We start from the raw sequence: 18,712 nt of genomic DNA, 5'->3' as shown, positions 1-18,712 counted from the left end.
TTGATGACGAGATGAGTCCTTTTAATCATGACCTTTTAAAACCTGAATTCATAAAGGACATTTATTTTTCTTAGAGAATGAATAAAAATTTAAAAGTTTATTAATGGTCTAAATGCTCATTAAAGCCTCTGAGATTCATTGAAACTGCTATTTGAGAATTTATGTATTTCAATCTAGAAAAAAAATCAAGCCTTAATTTTGGTCCTTTGTTTAATGCCTCATATCATAGTGAAATTCTAATGGGGATGCCATCACAGACTATCCCCTTAAAATTTTTGTGGAAAGTTTCTCACAAGAACTTTTATACTCAAGCTGGCAAAAAGACATTGTGCATACCATTGTAAGTCTGGTGTTAATGAAGGATTTCCAGATCAACTTTGCTGTCCAGGGCTGGATTCAACTCTTATTTAAAGTCTACATCTCATTGTCTGACTGGGTCTTAGCTATTCATGGGACATCAGCAGGGCCAAATAATTTCAAACATAGGGTTCCGTTTCTTTCATCTTTCTATAAAATAAGAATGAGGACTCTATTTACCACGAATTTTAGTAACTTTATGAAACCTGCTAGAGAAAATGGGCTCAGAAAAGAAAATTGCATAAATCATCTATCATTTTTGAGGATTATTTAAATCTAAGTTATTACTTCTTGAAGATTCCTGATGTGCACCCAGGTTTTCCTCTTTGATCCTAATTAGGGATCTTGGAATGGTATGTTCACAGGACACTCAGAAGTTCCTTTTTCTGTTTGTGTTTTCTCCCCATTGCAGACCTATCAGAAGTTAATTTCTTTTGTTGTTTTTTCTTCTGTATGTTCCTGGTTTCTGGACATCAAAATATTTTTTGCCAATAGGTTTTATTGCCTTTGAGTGACTTTTTGGTAATTTTTTTTTTTTTTTTTTTTTGTTAAATTAGGAAAGCTCTAAATATTCAGGGAATGTACCTGGGGGTCTAACAGCCCATAACTACTAAAGCATATTTTGTGAATTTACTTATTCTGTGCTGAAGGGATGAATTTAAGAGCTAATGACTCTGACCTTTTGAAATAAGATGAATCTCAAGGTTAGCTGGTCTTCAAATACAGGTTGGTAGTATAGACTATAGAGATGAACTTTTAGAGTCAGATGACCTAGGTTGGAAGCCAATGACTGTGCCTTCCCAATTGTATGGACCTTAATAATTAATTTGAAGATCCCTTATCTGAAATTCATGACAACATAAGTGTTTCAGATTGACTTTTTTCAAATGTCAGAATATTTATATATTTATAGTGAGATATGTTGGGGATAGGGCCCAAATCTAGAAAGAAAATCCATTTATGTTTCTAATATACCTTATACACATGGAGCATGAAGGTAGTTTTGTGCAACATAATTGGTGTACCTGTGTTTTGACTGTGACACATCACATGAGGTCAGACCATCCCTCGTGGCATCCTGTTGGTGCTCAAAAAGGTTTGGATTTTGGAGCACTTGAGATTTTGGATTTTCAAATTAGGGAGGTGAATACCAATAATTCATCCTATCATCTTGGGCAATTCTGAAGGTGAGAAGAGGAATATTAGTGCTCTTAGACTTCAACAAATACTTGGTATAATTCTGGGTTTCAAAAATCTTCCATGTATTTTTTCATTAAGAGATGACACTATAATCTAGAAAAGTATCCACGTATCTTTTATTACATGAGTGTAATGTTGCATTTTGATTCAGACCATGTGCTTAGACATTTCAGATACAAATGCATGTACTCTTTGGGTTGGGATCTGATTATTGCTCCTCTACATGGATTTTCTTTTGCTTTGCTGTTGATGACTTTTTAAATCGGATTCTCTTCAAAGTACTAACTGCTCCCAATACCCTTGTATCTTTTGCTAATCCATCCCTTCTCCAAAAGTTGTTTTAAGACCTAAACCTCTTGGATAATAGGTCTAGGGAATTTCTGGTTAAAAGAATAGATTCCTTTGTAGATTTAAAAATAGACAAAAGCAAACTGAGAAGGACAGTAGGCCTCTCATGCTGGCCTTTTCCCAGGGAATGACCGGTGACCTAGCTACACAAGAAGCTGAAGAGTATTCCATTGTGCCCAGAAAAAAGGAAAGTGAAAGGGCACTTAGCATCATCTCCTCCAGCCAAGATTTTAAAAAGAAGCATGCTGTATCTCAGCTGTCACTCTGATCGCAATCTTAACTTATATTTGCCTTATACACAAAGCAACCAGTTTTTCAATGTAGGACTTTATACCCGAGAAGGCAAAGAAGGAATTAAGTTTTAAGAAAGTTACACTGAATAAAGAGTCTGTACAATTTCTAGATCCTGGCTTTAGTTGGCATCCTTTTAAATTTTTATGTGTCCATTTTATTTCTGCTGTTACAGAACACACACCGTGTTGGGAAGGCAGAGTTCCCTGACATGGGCTTCTCATATAACACACGCTGATAATGATTATGAGAGGTGAGATGGAAACGTTTTGACTTCAACATAGAATTTTGATGAGATGAAACTACGAATTCAAATTGTTCAGCTCGAAAATTCTGAAAAAATATTAAAACAAGCAAATAAAAAGTGGATGTGGCTCCAGTCCCATGGTTGTTACACAAATACAGTTATCCCTCTTTTATTTCTTTACAAGCACCTAAAAAAAAAAAATCCTGATTTCATTATGATCAATAACCTCTTAGTTTCCCATTTCCTACGGATCATTATTCTTTGTTAATTATGATATTCCTTCTGGTCGTTTCTAAAAGTCCTGCCTGTTATCACCCCATAGGGTTTCTCCCTTTACTCATGCCTCTGCTTATGTGACTGTCCTTACTAAATGCCTCAATAACAAGATCCTGCTCAAGGTATAAGTCTCTGTGTGGCCTTCCTCCAGAATTCTCAGGCCCACGTTGATTCTTTATGTGTGACTTTTTGGAACTTTCGTCTGTGCGTCCTTGAAAGAAAAATCCTTCTCTTATTCACCATCCCATCCCTAGAAGTAGCATGAGACAGAACATAGCATGTGTTTAGTACCCATCTGTTGGACAAATGAATTATTTCAGTCATCTTTTTCACTTCTGTGACCAAAAGTCCTGACAAGCACGATTTTAGAGGAGGAAAAGTTTATCTGGCACTCACAGTATCAGAGATAGCAGTCCATCATGGCCGACTCCATTGCTCTTGTCTTGAGGTGAGACAGAACATCTTGACGGAAGGGTGTGGGGTAGGAAAGTAGCTCAGGACATTACAATCAGGAAGCAGAGAGACTAAACTTGGGTCACCATGGACAAGATATATACTCCAAAGGCACAGCCCCCAGTCACCCACCTCCTCTAGCCACACCCTGCCTTCCTACAGTTACCATCAGTTAATCCCTTAATCCTCACGAGGGGATTAACGCATTGATTAGGTTAAGGTTCTCATGACCTAATCATTTCACCTCTAAACCTTGCATTGTCTCACTCATGAGCTTTTGGGGGCACCTCATATCTAAACCATAACACAGATGCATTTATATATTTGGCCCTTAGGTTCGTTTTACTCATTTGGGTGCCATATTGCTCTGGACAGGCTAAGTCATTGTGCAATAGCAGTGGCTGAGGAAATCAAAGGCTCTGGGCTGGGAGTCTTGTTCAGTAGCAGAGGGCTTGCCTCACCTGCACAAAGGCCCTGGCTTCCGTCCCCAGCACTGCAGAACAAACAGACAAACAAAACTCAAAGATACTGCGTGTTCTTTGCAGGTCAGCTGGGGCAGTGCTGCATGTGGCATTTCCCCTAGGCCAGGGTCGATGGAGCCTCCTCAATAGAGAACATTTTGATTTTTGTCAGCATGAAAAGAAACATGGCACCCACAGTCTCATTCTAATGCTTCTGCCTGGAAAAGGCATATGTCACTTCTGCTCTTTTTTGATTAACCACAGTGAAACATCTTGAGTTCCGCAGAGTGGGGATATAATAATCCACCCTCGGGGAGAAGCACAATACAGGGGAAATTTGGGGCAAAGATGGAACTTAACCATTTATCAGCTAGCACTTTTATCTCATCATTTGGGTTGTGGGACATACACAACCAGAGTGTAGAATCACAACAGAAGAAAAGTCCCTTTCTCAGGTTAGCAGCAGGCTATCCACAATGAAGAAAGAACATGAGCTTTTCCTGGTGTGGTGGCGCACACCTTAATTCCGGTGACTCACAAGGTTGAGACAGGAGGATTGCGAGCTTGAGGTCAGACTCAGCAACTTAGTGAGAACCTGTCTCAAAACGTAAAAAGGACTGGGGATGTGACTCTGGTAATACATCCCTAGGTTAAATCCTCAGTACCAAAGTAAAAAATAAAAAAGAACTTCAAGGACTACTAGTTAGCATAGATGACATCATGTTTGATGTCCTGAACCACAATTTTTATTTCATCCCTCTGATGAAACAGATACAGAACGATTCTTGCTTGTTTTCTGGCATGGATAAATTTGTCCCCAGTTTTACATTTTCCCAAATGCAAAGACCAGGATGTTGAATGAACTACCCTTACTGGTAATGACTTTCCAGTCTGGTGCTTTTCTCCGCAGTCTGCTCCCTCCTTCGATTCTTGCTGTAGCTCAGACCATTTCAGATATCTGAACATTTGGGCAAAAATTTCCATACTGTAGGACAATAAAGTGATTAAGCCCATCATCATTTGTCTTTCTCCCTCCAATCTGCGTGAGTTTCATTAGCTTTAATTTAACAACAGCATCTCTTGTTATTGAATGCACTTAGAGTTCACTTTGTTGGTTTAATTTCTAATTTTCCCTTTTGCAAAACTTCCAGAATATTTTGTTTGAATCTGTGGCTTTCTGATGCTCACTCTGCCTGCTTCACCTGCCCCCCATTCCCTCCTGCCCACCCTCCCTCTTTGCTTCCTATCTTACCTCTCTCCCTTTCTTCTTCCCTCCCTCCCTTCTTCCTTTCCTTCCTCTCTCACTCCCTCTTTTCCTCCCTCAATGAGAGGTAGACAGGAGTTTTGATTGGTAGGGTCCTTCACTTATTGAATGTCTACTGGATACCAGGTGCCTTGCTAAGGATGTGGGGATGTTGTACCATTGTGATCAGACTAACTATGGTACATTTATACACACAAGGTGTCATTCTTCCTCCAGTACAAAAAAAAAAAAAAAAAAAAAAAATTGTAAACTGATGGCCAAAAGGCATTTGGAGCCTTGTCTCCTTGTCTGAGAAATTCAGACATCCTTATTTCTCTGAGTCATCCTTAGCAAGGATAAAAAGGGATAGCTCCACCTATCCATCTGCACTTATTCTGAATGCACCTGAAATAACTTTTTTTTTTTTTTTTTTGGCACCACAGATGGACCCAGGGATACTTAACCACTGAGCCACATTCCCAGTCCTTTTTCACATTTTATTTTGAGACAGGGTCTCACTAAGTTGCTTAGGGTCTTACTAAGTTGCTGAGGCTGACTTGAACTTGCGATCTTCCTGCCTCAGCCTCCCAAGCTGCTGGGGTTACAGGCACATGCCACTGCACCCTACTATAACTTATCTTTTTTTTTTTTTTTTGTGGTGCTGGGGAATTGAACCCAGGGCCTTGTGCTTGCAAGGCAAGCACTCTACCGACTGAGCTACCTCCCCAGCCCATAACTTATCTTTAATAGGGCCAATCAGCTCACATTTGTTTCATTACTGATATTCTAGCTTTAGCACCACCGTGGGCCCTTTGAATAGTAAAACATACCATACCCTGTGCAGTTCCACTCGAGGATCCTTAAAGGCAAAGTGTGATACCTGTCCTTCAGAAGGGTTCACATGGAACTTCAGCACCCCAGACCTCCTTTCTCCTCAAGCTTGAAAATGTACTAGTTTCAGAATTTATGTGCTTTTGGTCCCACCGATGAGATGTACTCTCTTTTCTGCCAGGTCAGTGCAGTCCTGGGGCAAAGTCATATACTCATCATTCAATATCTAAATATGGTGGAGCGCTCCCTATCTTGCAGGTACTATTGGGTACAGAAGTCCTATAATTAAGGGCTCTGTTATGGCCCTCACAGAACTCCCAGTTCCTCGAAGAGAGAAGCAGCCTAGGAAATGATCAGCCTGAACACAGAGAGACGGAAACTATAATCCAAGGAAGCCACATGTCCTCTGAAAGTATGAAGGAGAGTTGTCATGCCTGGGGGAACATCATGAGCCAAGTGTGTTCCCTTGGCCTGCACTCTTCATCATCTCCCTGGCTCCAGGCAGTATTTGTAGAATGTCCTGGTGAATCCTTTATATTCCACCTAGGAGACCAGCTCAGTTGGTTGCTAGATTATGTGTTTGCCGAGAGGATGTTTTTAAAGCAAGCATTTCTTTGAAATCTAATATACATGCAAAAAAGCTCACAGCTCACAAGTGGACAGCTTGGTGAATTATCATAATAAGAGCAGGGTTAAGCAACAAATTCTTGCCAGTCCCCAGAAGTCCCCTTTGTGTCCCTGTCTGGCATTGTTTCCTATAGGATGAATACTCCTCTGACTTCTACCACTGATGAGCTTTTCCTGGTTTTGAACTTTATGTAAGTGCTATGAAGGCTGATGCCCTGTTTGTCTTTTGTTGCTGTCTTTTCTGAGCCAACTTGTTTGTGAGATTCATCCATGTTGTAGGGTTTGGTTTGCTGAATACATTTTTATGATTTGTAGGTTTGATCTGACATTAAAGTGTATGCCTACCACAATTGATTTATATCCCAGGTTGAGAGCTATTTGAGTTTGTGGGTTTTGTGTACCACTATCATATCCATCTCTGCTCAGAACCTTGGCAAATAATAGTAGCCACCTGGCTTTGATGATATTTTCATTTTCATATCCTTATGTGATACTTTCTATTTACTGGCGAGTTATAGAGTGTGTTTTTGTTTGTTTGCTTACTTAAGTAGTCCTGTGAAGTTTTAGCTTAAGTAGAAATGGCTTTTAGCATTCTTCGTGCTATCAGAGGTAGAATATGAACACAATGACAAACATCATGGAGGTGGAATTCAAATAGATGAATCTAGGACAGTTGGGCTCAGAGACTTTTTTAAAAAGAAGGCAATAGTTTGTATGGTTTCAGTGTTAGCAATCATCATGCTAAACCAGTTGGTTTAGTAATTTATCAGAGTGCAGGTGATTGATTCAGGCTTACCTTGTTAAGGTTCAAGAAAGAACTGGATTTAGCATGCCAAGAATGTGATTAGGCCCAGGTACGGTCCACAGCAAGAAATCCAGATATAGGGAAAGGAGCAGGGGAAGAAAGGCAATGAGGAATTTCATTTGGGGATGGGATCGACAGGGAAACATACAAAGAATGGATCAACAGTGCTAAATCTTTTACACAAGTCTCACTGAAACCCAGGACCCTGAAGCACAGGTTGTATTAGGAAGACAAAATGAGGGGGTCTCATTTCTTCCTTCTTTCCTCATGAATGCAGCATGGCTAATAATAGGTATTGTGATTTACAGCACACACTATATGTGCAAGGCCCCCTCCAGGTTCTGTTCTATTTACTCTGTAACAGTGAGCCTGCAGGGGCAATATATCTGGCAGTGGTAAGCACAGAATGGCCCTCATCCTTGCAGCCTGTAAATATGTTGCCTTGCAATTCAGTTTGCTAATCTACTGACCTGATGATAGAGAGATTTTCCTGGATTATCTGGATTATTCTGATAAAACACAAAGGTCCTTAAAAATAGAAGGGGAGGAGAAAAATGAGGTCAAAAGAGAAGTGCTGGCAGAAGGATTTGACCGACTCTTACTGACTCTGAAGCTGGAAGAAGAGGGCAGGAGGTCAGGGATGAGGAAGGCCTTTAGAAGTTAGAAAAGTCCATGAATCCTGTCTGGACCCCATAGGAAGGACTGCAGGCAACCCTGTCAATTTTAGGGCAATGAACCTCTATTAGACTTTTTTTTGCTTGTTTGTTTCTTCTTTTGGTACTGGGGATTGAACCCGGGGGTGCTTAACCACTGAGTCACATCTCCAGTACTTTTTATTTTGCAACAGTCTTGCTAGGTTGCTTAGGACCTCACTATATTGCTGAGCCTGGAACTTATGATCCTTTTGCTTCAGCCTCCTGAGTAGCTGGGATTACAGGTATGCATCACCATGCCTGGCCCATGTCAGACTTCTGAGTGACAGAAATGGAAGATAATAAATTTGTGCTATGAAAGCTACTAAGTTTGTGGAAATTCATTGTGGTGTGCCCTAATAAACTACTACTAAGAGGAGCTAGGACAGAGGCAATATAAGTAACACAAACAGATTATAACCTATTAACTTAAAAGGACATTGTATGCTTTAGATGTTTTAATTTGCCCATTGGAGGTGAGAAGGAAAGTCAGAAGGACTCTAGGAACCATAAAAGAAGATTGTACTTATATAAAAGAATTTATGGATTCGTAACCCTTTCCTATATAGTTTTGTATAAAGTGATATCTGTAAGACTATTCATGATGCATGTAACAGAAAAACCAACTCAAAGTAGCTCTACAGTAAAGGAATATTATTGGATTACATAATAAAAAAAAAATTCCCTGGTGCCTCTAACTTCAGTCTAGAGTTAATCTAGCATCGTAACTGGGTTAAGATCTGCCTTTCCTTCCTCTCTCCTTCCTTGCCTCTCTCCCTTCCTCCCTTCCTCCTTCCCTCCTTCCCTCCTTTCCTCCTCTACCACATCCTCTTCTTCCTCCTGCTCCTTCCTCTCTATTATCTGTTGCCCTGTGTTTGGTTTTTCCCTCTATGTTTCATTTCGAAGCTAGCTTTCTCTGGGTCCCTGGATAGTTGCCTGCATCTCATGAGGCTGCTTATTCTCTTTGCACAGGTATTCCCTTTTACAGGAAAAACAAAAAAAGTGGAATTAAAAAGTAAAATGAAATTCCTCATGATCGAAAGCGTTTAGGCCATGCCCACTGCTATCCAGCGCAATTAGAAGCACATCTTCCCTAGGTTACATGTGACTCCAGAGAAAGGATGTACTTCCCTAGAGCCCCATTGGTGGCCTCGTAGAGAAACCACTGGGAAGGGGACTGGTTCACGGATGATGGAGAGGCAGCTGAAGACACACCCATGGGGGAAAGAGGATCTGCCAAGGACGCAGAAGTGATCCATCAGACCAGGAGACCAAGTCCTCCTCTGCTAAGATACAGAGAGAATCCCTTGTATTTACAAATAGTTTGTGTCATGGGTGTTCAACTGTGTGGTGATGAATTTTCTGTTTGTGTGTAAGGATTCATAGGAACATTGGATATAAACATTTCATAGGATATGATCTTACCAATGTGTTATAACCATTGAAATACCCAATCAAAGAACTCTAGGATTTGTTTATAGTATTCTCTGTATCCAGTTTTTCCTATTCAATTCATTATTTCATTATTTCTTGAAAAGCATGATTTGGCAGGACACCATAATGACAGAGAATCCTGTTATTTACTTAGTAGCTATTAGTTTTACCCCAAGTCACAGATTTCTTTTTTTTTTTTCCTATTGCCTTAAACTAACTTGATAATTGAATAAGTGAGAGGTTGACAATCTTTAGGTTTCTATTTATAAGAACTCCCAACTCCCCATTAAACTCACAGCCAAGAAAATATTAATCAGTTGCCAACAAACAGTTCTGTGCTGGAGTTCACATATGTTTCTCCTAGAAATAGCATATGCTTGGATGAATACCAGGGAGCTGCACTCACTAGAGGAAATATTTTTGTTATTAGGGGTTCCATTATACTATGAAAGCATGCGTGCATGTGTGTGTCACGGCTGGTTAAAACGTGGAGACTCACTTGGTGGTCAGGAAGGTGGTTACTCATTTCAGTTTTTCACTAAGTATCCTGCTGACTGATTGCATAGAGGGTGAATTTGCTAATATCCACTCTGAATTCTCTATTTCACCTGCGGGGGAAAAAAAAAAGTTAATAAAATTTCTCTTAATCAAGAACAAAGTGTGAGGTTACCATGTAGCAGGCAAGTGATCCCCACTGACCTCTCTGATCCAGAGAAATGGCAATAGTGGTAAGATCAATCGTACCTGATGGGATTGCTATAAGGAAACAAAAATGAAAACATCCACACAAGGTGCTTAGCAGATTGAGAGCTCACAGTGAGTGAAGCTCATCTGAGTCTCCTTTTTGTTTCATCTGATCCTCACGTCCATTTGCACAGGGAAGGAAACTGAGATCCACACAAATCGAACGTTTGGTCCTGAACTGGGTTTGTGGAATTTTCTGCTTACACATGATCTGAACTCACACCTCTTAATTCTCTATCTGGCAAAGCAGGGAGAGTCATCACTGGGATGTAAAAATGTGTGCTGTGCTGTATTATATATGCAAATGAAATAACTGTTGGCAAAAATAATAATTGTTGCTCATTGGGAGGATTAATAGTTACAGTCTGCCCTCTTTTTCTGTTGAGGTTTAATTTAATTCTGTGGTGTGTATTAACTGAAGAAATTAATTTGGGTCTAATTATTGTGTGTGGCTGTTAATGTGAATGCTTCCGATGAGTATTTAGCTGCAGTGAGCCACCAGTCCAGCAGCGATGTTTACACTCATCTGCTGATGGTGAACCTCCAATGGAGAAGGTGGCACACACTGAGTTGGTTCCAAGTGTATGTCGTCAGTAGTGGGTTGCTGTAATTCAGGGTAAAAGAAGCGCCAGCTTGGAGGTAGAGGGGCACAGCAATTTGGGTAGTGATTGTGCTATTAGCAAGCTATGCATATTCCTAAGTTTCAACTAAAGAATGTCAAGGGAAAACCAATTTACCCTAGGGATTTGTTTTAGGAATTAAATTAATTGATGTATGTGGAAACAGATTTGTGAGTGGCAAACTGCTGATTGAATTGAAAGGAATATCTGAAATAAAGTTCTTGTGTATTCGTTTAATGACAGATTCATTAAAGAGTCAGGTAGGATTAGACAGGCACTTACAAGGCTCTCAGGAAAGCATTTGTTGATGAACAGAATGCAGGTTGATTAGATCAACATCCTCTCCCCTATAAATATTAACGTGAGTTAAAATTCTATATAGCAGCCTTGGGATGCAGCTCAGTGACAGGGCACTTGCCTAGCATGCATGAGGCCCTGGGTTCAGTCTTCAGCAGCAGGAAAATAAATTTCATATACCAAGAAAGGTGGTTGAATCTTCTGGAAGTTGGCTCATTTCAAACAGTAACTAATACTACAAAATTCCTATATGGTTCCTTGTTACAAGATTAAGATATATGGATCCCTGAGCCAGAGGTGATACAACTGCATCATTTGACAGCTGGGTGATTAAGCTTCATGCATCACAGGTTTAGTCTCCTCATCTAAAACCAGAGGGTAAGACTTCAGGCACTTTTATGAGAACGAACATTGTATATAAAACAAACCCTAACCCATGAAAATCTTCTCAATAAATGCTAGTTTCGTCTCCAGTAAGAGTTTGGCCATTTTAATAGGATTTTGTGGTAATGGCATGTAATCCTTTCAAGAGAACCAACCAAGACAATGGATTGTCTCGCTATCAACCATTAGCACTATTGGATGTGGGCTTGGGTGTGTTTCAAGTTCTCACTCCCATGGCCTTTCCTTCCCTGCTCCGTCCCTAAGCTCAGGGTTTCTTGTAAGTGAGTGAAATAATGATGTTGGGCTGTCCAGGCTCACACTGTGGTCCTGTTGGCTTTGTGCGGTCAGTTACAACTCTATTTGTCCTTTGTTTGCTCAATCCATCCCCACAAGGTCCAGGAAATAAATGTCCAGGGAGGGAGACGTAGCAGAGGCACAATGGGAGAAGCTGACCTCAAGTTAATGGAATTTGGGTTCTTTGAAAGGGAGCACATTGCCTGGGAAGCAGGCACAAGCTGTATTCAGCAGCCGGGGCAGCCTTCTCCCTTTCTTCACGTGTCCTTTCATTCTCATTTCCTCAACACAGAGTGAATACCCAGCCATTCCGTCAGCCTCACGTGTAGCAGGTCAATTTAGACAGCGATTAACTCTTCCATGCCTTTCACGCAGGTTTGACAGGTAAAGCTTTATTCAGGAGATTAAGCCATTCCTGCAATCTGTGAGCAAATATTTATTGATTTTTGTCCTCTGTTCAAAAGATTGGGGACAAAACAGAGGGGAAATAGTTCAAATGAATATCTAACTTTCTTTTTAGTACCGGGGATTGAATCCAGGGGTGTTCAACCATCGAGCCACATACCCAGCCCTTTTTTTATATTTTACTTAGAGATGGGGTCTTGCTAAATTGCTGAAGCTGGCTTAGAACTCATAATCCTCCTGCTTCAGTTTCCTGAGCCATTGAAATTAAAGGCCTGTGCCACCATGCTTGACAATATCTAAAAATATCTTTTTAGATATTGATGGATCTTTATTTTATTTTATTTATTTATTTATTTATACGTAGTACTGAGAATCAAACCCAGTGCCTTACACATGCTAGGCAGGTGCTCTACCACTGAGCCACAACCTCAGCCCCAATATCTAAATTTTTGAGTGATTTGTATGTGTGTGTGTGTGTGTGTGTGTGTATGTGTACTAATCAGAGTGCTTAGGCTTAAATGAGTTTAGTTGATCTTTGCAAACTTATGGGTAGATACCATTAACACTATTGTATAATGGAGGAAACAGACTTGAGGAGGAGGTTCAAGAACTTAAGGTGAAGGGTAGAGCTGAGATTTGAACTCACTGTTGAACTTGCTGATCAGATGCTTCCTGCCCGAGCTTCTGTAAGAGCTAGAAATTAGCAAAAAACTGTTTGAAAGCCCACACAAGCCCTATATGACTCAGCAAATGTATAGAAATATGTTTCACATGATTGGTATTGAATATGATTCTCCAGAAGTCTCTTTTTCCTTTTAAAGACTGTGTGCTACTCAGTTGATTGAACCTCCTACAAAGTATATTTGTTTGTTACACAACTCTGAGTGGCATTCTGTTTTTGAGCAAATATGTTATCCACCTTTAGGATGGTCAAATGTGATAGTAGCAGGTGCCAGTCAATGCCAGTCTCCTTCCCTGTGTTCTTTATTTTTCCCTATTCACAGGTGTTTGCCTTGACCATTACACACGACCTCTCTATTATAAAATGAGGACCATGCCATAATAATTAGAAATCATGTTACCACTTCTGTCTTATTCCTTTCCCTCCGGGGCCTCTTCTAGATACTGGGCTAGTTAGGAAAGATTGATTTTTTTTTTCCCCCTCAGTGATTCTAATACTACTCTACTACATTTTTCATTTAAACAAGATTTGATGATAATAATCTAATATTTTCTCAAATTCCCAAAGACTAGCCTTATCTTCAGTGTGGAATTAACCTGAATGAAGGGCTCTCTTGTTTATTTTGACCATTAAGAATAATTTTTTTATTATTCTCTATTTTATGACCACTCATTATCCCCATGAAAGGCAGTGCTACGTGATATTCTTCTCTCTCTCGTGGGAGCAAATAAAATAAAATAAAATAAAATATAAAGCCCTCGTATTTCAGCTGGATAGCACATCCAAGAGCAGAGTTCCAAGACCAGCCATTTCTCAGTTTCTTCCAGGGGTGTCTTCCTGCCTGGCCCTCAGGGGACATTCTTTGGGGACTGTCTGATCAACTGTTAAATTTTATACCTGCAGCTGGTAGGATATATTCATAATGAGTACGCAAATGTCTCTTCCCTTTCCTGAGCCTTTAAAGAATAATTCTCTCTCTCTTTCTCATGCTTTCCTTTTTTTCCCAGCTAAAATGCAGACTGAGCTTGTCAAGAGCGGTAGGCAGCAGCTTCAAAAGCTGAGGCCCCCTGGGCCTTGGGGAACGTGAGTTTCACCAACAAGGAACTCACATTTCTTGTGAATTCTGATAAGGCCTTTGAATTTGAGAAAACTGGAAACCAAGTTCTCTTGGTTTTCTTTTAACTCTTTAAAAAACTTTGTATTATTTTTAGATCTTGATGCTCTACACTTCACTAAGTGCTATTGTTGGTCACTGCAACCAGCTCACCTAGATTAGGCAATGGGAGGATTCACTTTGAGGTAAACTGAGGCTGGGTTTTCAGTGTTCTGATTTCTTCCATTCAGAAAGGTCTGAACCTTGACCTTGACTTGACTTAAACCTTGAACCAAAATCATAATCATAATCATAATCATACTATTATTATTATTTGTCAAATTCCTTGTTACCCACCTCTCCCTGGGCTTGAATACTTTTTTTTGCTGGGGATTGAACCCAGGGCTTGTGCTTGTGAGGCAAGCACTCTACCAACTGAGCTATATTCCCAGCCCACTGAAGACTTTAAAAAAAAAAAATTTTTTTTTTTTTTTTAAATTTTGGTACTAGGTAGTGAACCCCCCTTTTTTTTTTTTTTTTTTTTTTTCCTGAGGTAGGGTCTTGCTAAGTTACATAGGGCCTCTTTAAGTTGCTGAGGCTGACTTTGGCTTTGAACTCTTGATCCTCCTGCCTCAGCCTTCACAGCTGCTGGGATTACAGGCAGGTGCTACTGCACCTGGCAAGACACAGTGTGTGAGTGCTCACAAAACTAAATTCAGAGACTTAGAAATAGAAATGCAACACATCAGGAGAGTCTCAAAAGACAATGACATTTAACTTCTGTCCTTTTTAAAATTTCCTGCTCTCATCAGGTTATGCTGACAAGTGGGCTCTCATTTCCTTCCTTTCCAATTTAATCTGAAAATCATTCCTGGATGGTGACTCATGTGATGTAAACTTTAAAGCAGCTCAGGAAAGCATGACTGGTCACTTGGACTGGGGGGCTGTCATGTGAATCATCTGAACGCTTCTCTCTGCCTGTTCTACATCACCACTTCTACAGACAAGATGCTCTCCTCTGAGGACACATGACAACATTCAGGATTTGGACCAGGCAGGAGAACCTCAATACACATCTACATGGGGGACTTTGGGGCCCTGGGACATTGCTCTGATACTCTTTAAAATAAGGTAAGGGAATCAGAATTGGACTCCCATTGTCCTACCATTGCTTCCTTGAAGAAAGAGGTCAAGAGGGTGAGAACACATGCAGTCTTTGAGTGGTGTCCCAGGGCCTCTGCAGTAGGCATCCATTACCATTCTGTCCTTGGACACCAACAGCCCAAGAGAACTCATTTATTTTAGTCAACCAAAGTCTTCAAACTTCAAACAAGAATAGGGGACGATGTTAATATTTTGTCACGATCTGACCTTGAATATTGTGAATGTTAAAGGATTTTTTTTGAATTTAAAAGTGTAAGAGAGAGGGAATGAAGGAACAGAATTTGAGAGAGTCTAGTAGTAGAGGAGATGATTATACTTCATCAGAAATAGGTAGAGAAAATGAAAATTTTGCTTGATTACTTCCCCTGTGGAAAGGATTGAACTTTGTTATAGAATTGTTCCTTGTGACTAAAGGGTTCTTAGTAGTTTAAAGCAAGTGGTTCTTTTTTTTTTTTTTTTCTCCCTTGGCCACAGAACATAAGATAACACTAGGCTTTGAAGGTTCGTAAAAGACCAGAACACTTAGGAGCCAAACTTGATTATTTTGTTCACCTTCTACCTGTGATTCCTCAGATTTAACCCTGGGGTGTTAAAAAAAAAAAAAAAGAGAGAGAGAGAGAGAGAGAGAAAGATGTTACCCAAAAGGTATTGTCAGGTCATTTTGACAGATCCTAAAACACAGGATTTGGAAAGAAGAATAAATACAGTTGGATTATTTAGCTTGGAAGAGATAAGAACTCAGAAAGGGTTAATAATGAAAATAGCTGCAGCAATACCTTTTGTGAGGGGAATGCACACACCTGTAAATTGTAAATCCATAATAAGCATGAACATGAATCAGTTTACATTAGTGAGATTGAATTTAAGGGAACAATCATTAAGACTATTCCAGTTTCTTTCACAATTTCCAGACCCTTATAACAACAGGATATGTTGATATTAATAAGGCTCTGAAAAGTGCCAAGTCTTCATGTCAACCCCAAGGAGACTATGACTGTTGTTTGCAAAAGTGAATTGGCTAGTTTTGCACTTTTAATGAAGCTTGGAGGCAAACAGTTTATAACCCTGGAAATATTTAATTTGGGGAGGTTTATGTTAAGATAATAAAATAATTAACTTTTTCTCATTAGATGTCTGCAGAGTGGTAGGGTTATGTGTTCTGAAAAATTACATTTTTGCTCTCTCATTGACTTAACATGTGGATTGATGCAGATCAGATAGCTAACTGACAGGCCCCTTACAAGTTTACCTTGTCTTAACTAATTGCCTGTTCAGAGTCACTGGAGGTTCCATTTTAAATTAATGACCATGAGGTATTAAATGCAAACATGTATCTACTGAGAAATTAGGAAGAGAATAACAAACAACATACTGTATCTTCTCCCAGAAAATAAACAGTTCTTAGTTGCTTGATACATTAAAGCAACGGAGAGGAAATTGTGTCTATTACAACAAACCTGACCCATAGATTGTGTTTTGTTCATTTGTTTTTTAATAAAGTTTTATTTGGAATATAGTCAATCCCATTTATTAGAGTTCTACTGGGGCTGCTTCCCATTACAAGGGCAGAGTTGAACAATTGCAACAGTACCATTGACTTTCAGAACTTAAAAGATTTATTATCTAGCCCTTCATGGAAAACATTTGCTGACCCCAAAATAAAAGATCCTACACAGTGCAGAATTCTGTAGTGGTTCATAGATCAAAGGTAGTTTTGAATGGAGGGTGGTCTTCCCAATGTATAGTTTACAATTTCAGCAATTAAAACACAACTTGGAGATCCAAGATGGCGGACTAGAGGGAGGCTGCATTCCTTGTCGCTCTGTAACTCCGGTTTCAAGCACAGGATATCTGTTTCTTGGTGAGGCAGGTTTTGCTGCTTATCGATCCCCTGCTGTTTACCCATTTGTCTGCTGTGACCACCTGCAGTCTTCTAGCATATTGGCACCTTTTTTGAGTGCAGATTGCTCACTGTCAGGTGCCTATCATCCGCCATTTGCCTGCCTCTCCCCTGTCCATCATCTGCCTTACTCCTATCTATCACCCAACGCACGAGGATCACCTCCTGATCGTCCAACAACAGTCCAACAACTGATTGCCGACCGCCAGTGGAGCACCAGCTGCCTGCTGTTGCCTGAAAGTTCACCGTTACTGTACCTGCAGGTTTGATTACACGTGGCTGCCGCCATTTTGAGACAACAGCCAGGCCCCGTAGGACCCGTGGCCGGACTGACTGAGCCCCTTCTCCAGGAGCCCTCAGCTCAATGATCACTCCCTGCCTCTGGGACCCTCACATCGACTGACTGCTCCCTGCCGCCAGGACCCCCAGACCAACAGACTGTGCCCTATCACCGGGACCCCAGACTGACTGCATCCGATCTCCAGGATCCCCCAACCACACCAAACACACCTGAACTCTAGGACACCTGCCTGACCAACCGTACCCCCCCTCCAGAACCTCCAGCTGACCACATCCACACCCTGAGCTGCAGCTCCCTGTTTGTCAACACATTTGGAAGCCAGAGCAGCCATCTTGGATAATCCTGGAAGCAGAGCTCCAATCTTTAGGTGGGGCAAATCCCATCCTGAGATGCCTGCTGGAGACTTGAAGCTCATTGTCAGGTACCTCTCATGCATCAGGCTACTGACCACTGGGAGGTTTCATTACTGTATGAGTATTATACTGTAGATTTTCTTTTTTCTCCTTATTGAAAAAAATTAAGTTTTTATTTCTTTACTTTTCTTGCTCTCTTTTCCTTTTGTTTACCTGTTCCCTCATAGTCTCTTTCTCCCTTTTTTGCAAGCTAACATCCAATTTCTTTTGATTAAACTCTCACCATTTCTATTAACTAGAATGTCTGTATATTCTTCTTTTATCCCATTAAAAGCCACATTTACATCCCTCTGCATCCATGTTGTCCTCCATTAGAAACTGCAGACCTTATTGCAAATCTGTTTGTTCTACTGAGGATAATATTTGAATTCATTCTGTTTATTATGACAATATTGTTAATGTCCTCATAGGGGCTCTTTGGTCTAGGATTGCATAGTGTCGGAATTGGGCACTGCTAATATTGAACTCCCTTTAAAGAAAAGATTTTGAAAACCTAAAGGGCCACTATAAGCCTATAGGGGGGAATCTGCAATACCCCAGATCTGCACTGCTAGAGGGGAAGATACATGAACAATATGAAAAAACAAGGGAAGAAAATGATCCGAACAAATCTAGATTCTATATTAATAGAATCCAGTGACAGTATGGTAGAAGAAATGTCAGAAAAGGACTTCGGATTATATAAGACTAAGATGATTTGCGAAGCAAAACATGAGCTAAGAGAGCAAATGCAGGCAATGAATGATAATACCAATAAGCAGTTGAAAGAGCACCTGCAGGAAGGAAGCAAAAGATCATTTCAATGAAGAGATAGAGATTCTCAAAAAAAAAAAAAAAAAAAAAAAAAAAAAAAAAAAAAAAGAGGAAATCCTGAAATGAAGGAGAAAATAAACCAAATAAAAAACTCAATGGAAAGCATCACCAACAGACTAGACCACTTGGAAGACAGAACCTCAGACAATGAACACAAAATATTTAATCTTGAAAATAAAGTTGCCCAAACAGAGAAGATGGTAAGAAATCATGAACAGAATCTCCAAGATCTATAGGACATCATGAAAAGACCAAATTTAAGAATTATTGGGATTGAGGAAGGCACAGAAATACAAACCAAAGGAATAAACAACCTATTCAATGAAATAATATCATA

Source organism: Sciurus vulgaris, assembly GCF_902686455.1.
Source record: "Sciurus vulgaris genome assembly, chromosome: 19".
In the NCBI taxonomy this organism is placed as follows: domain Eukaryota; kingdom Metazoa; phylum Chordata; class Mammalia; order Rodentia; family Sciuridae; genus Sciurus; species Sciurus vulgaris.
This window is presented reverse-complemented; position numbering follows the sequence as displayed.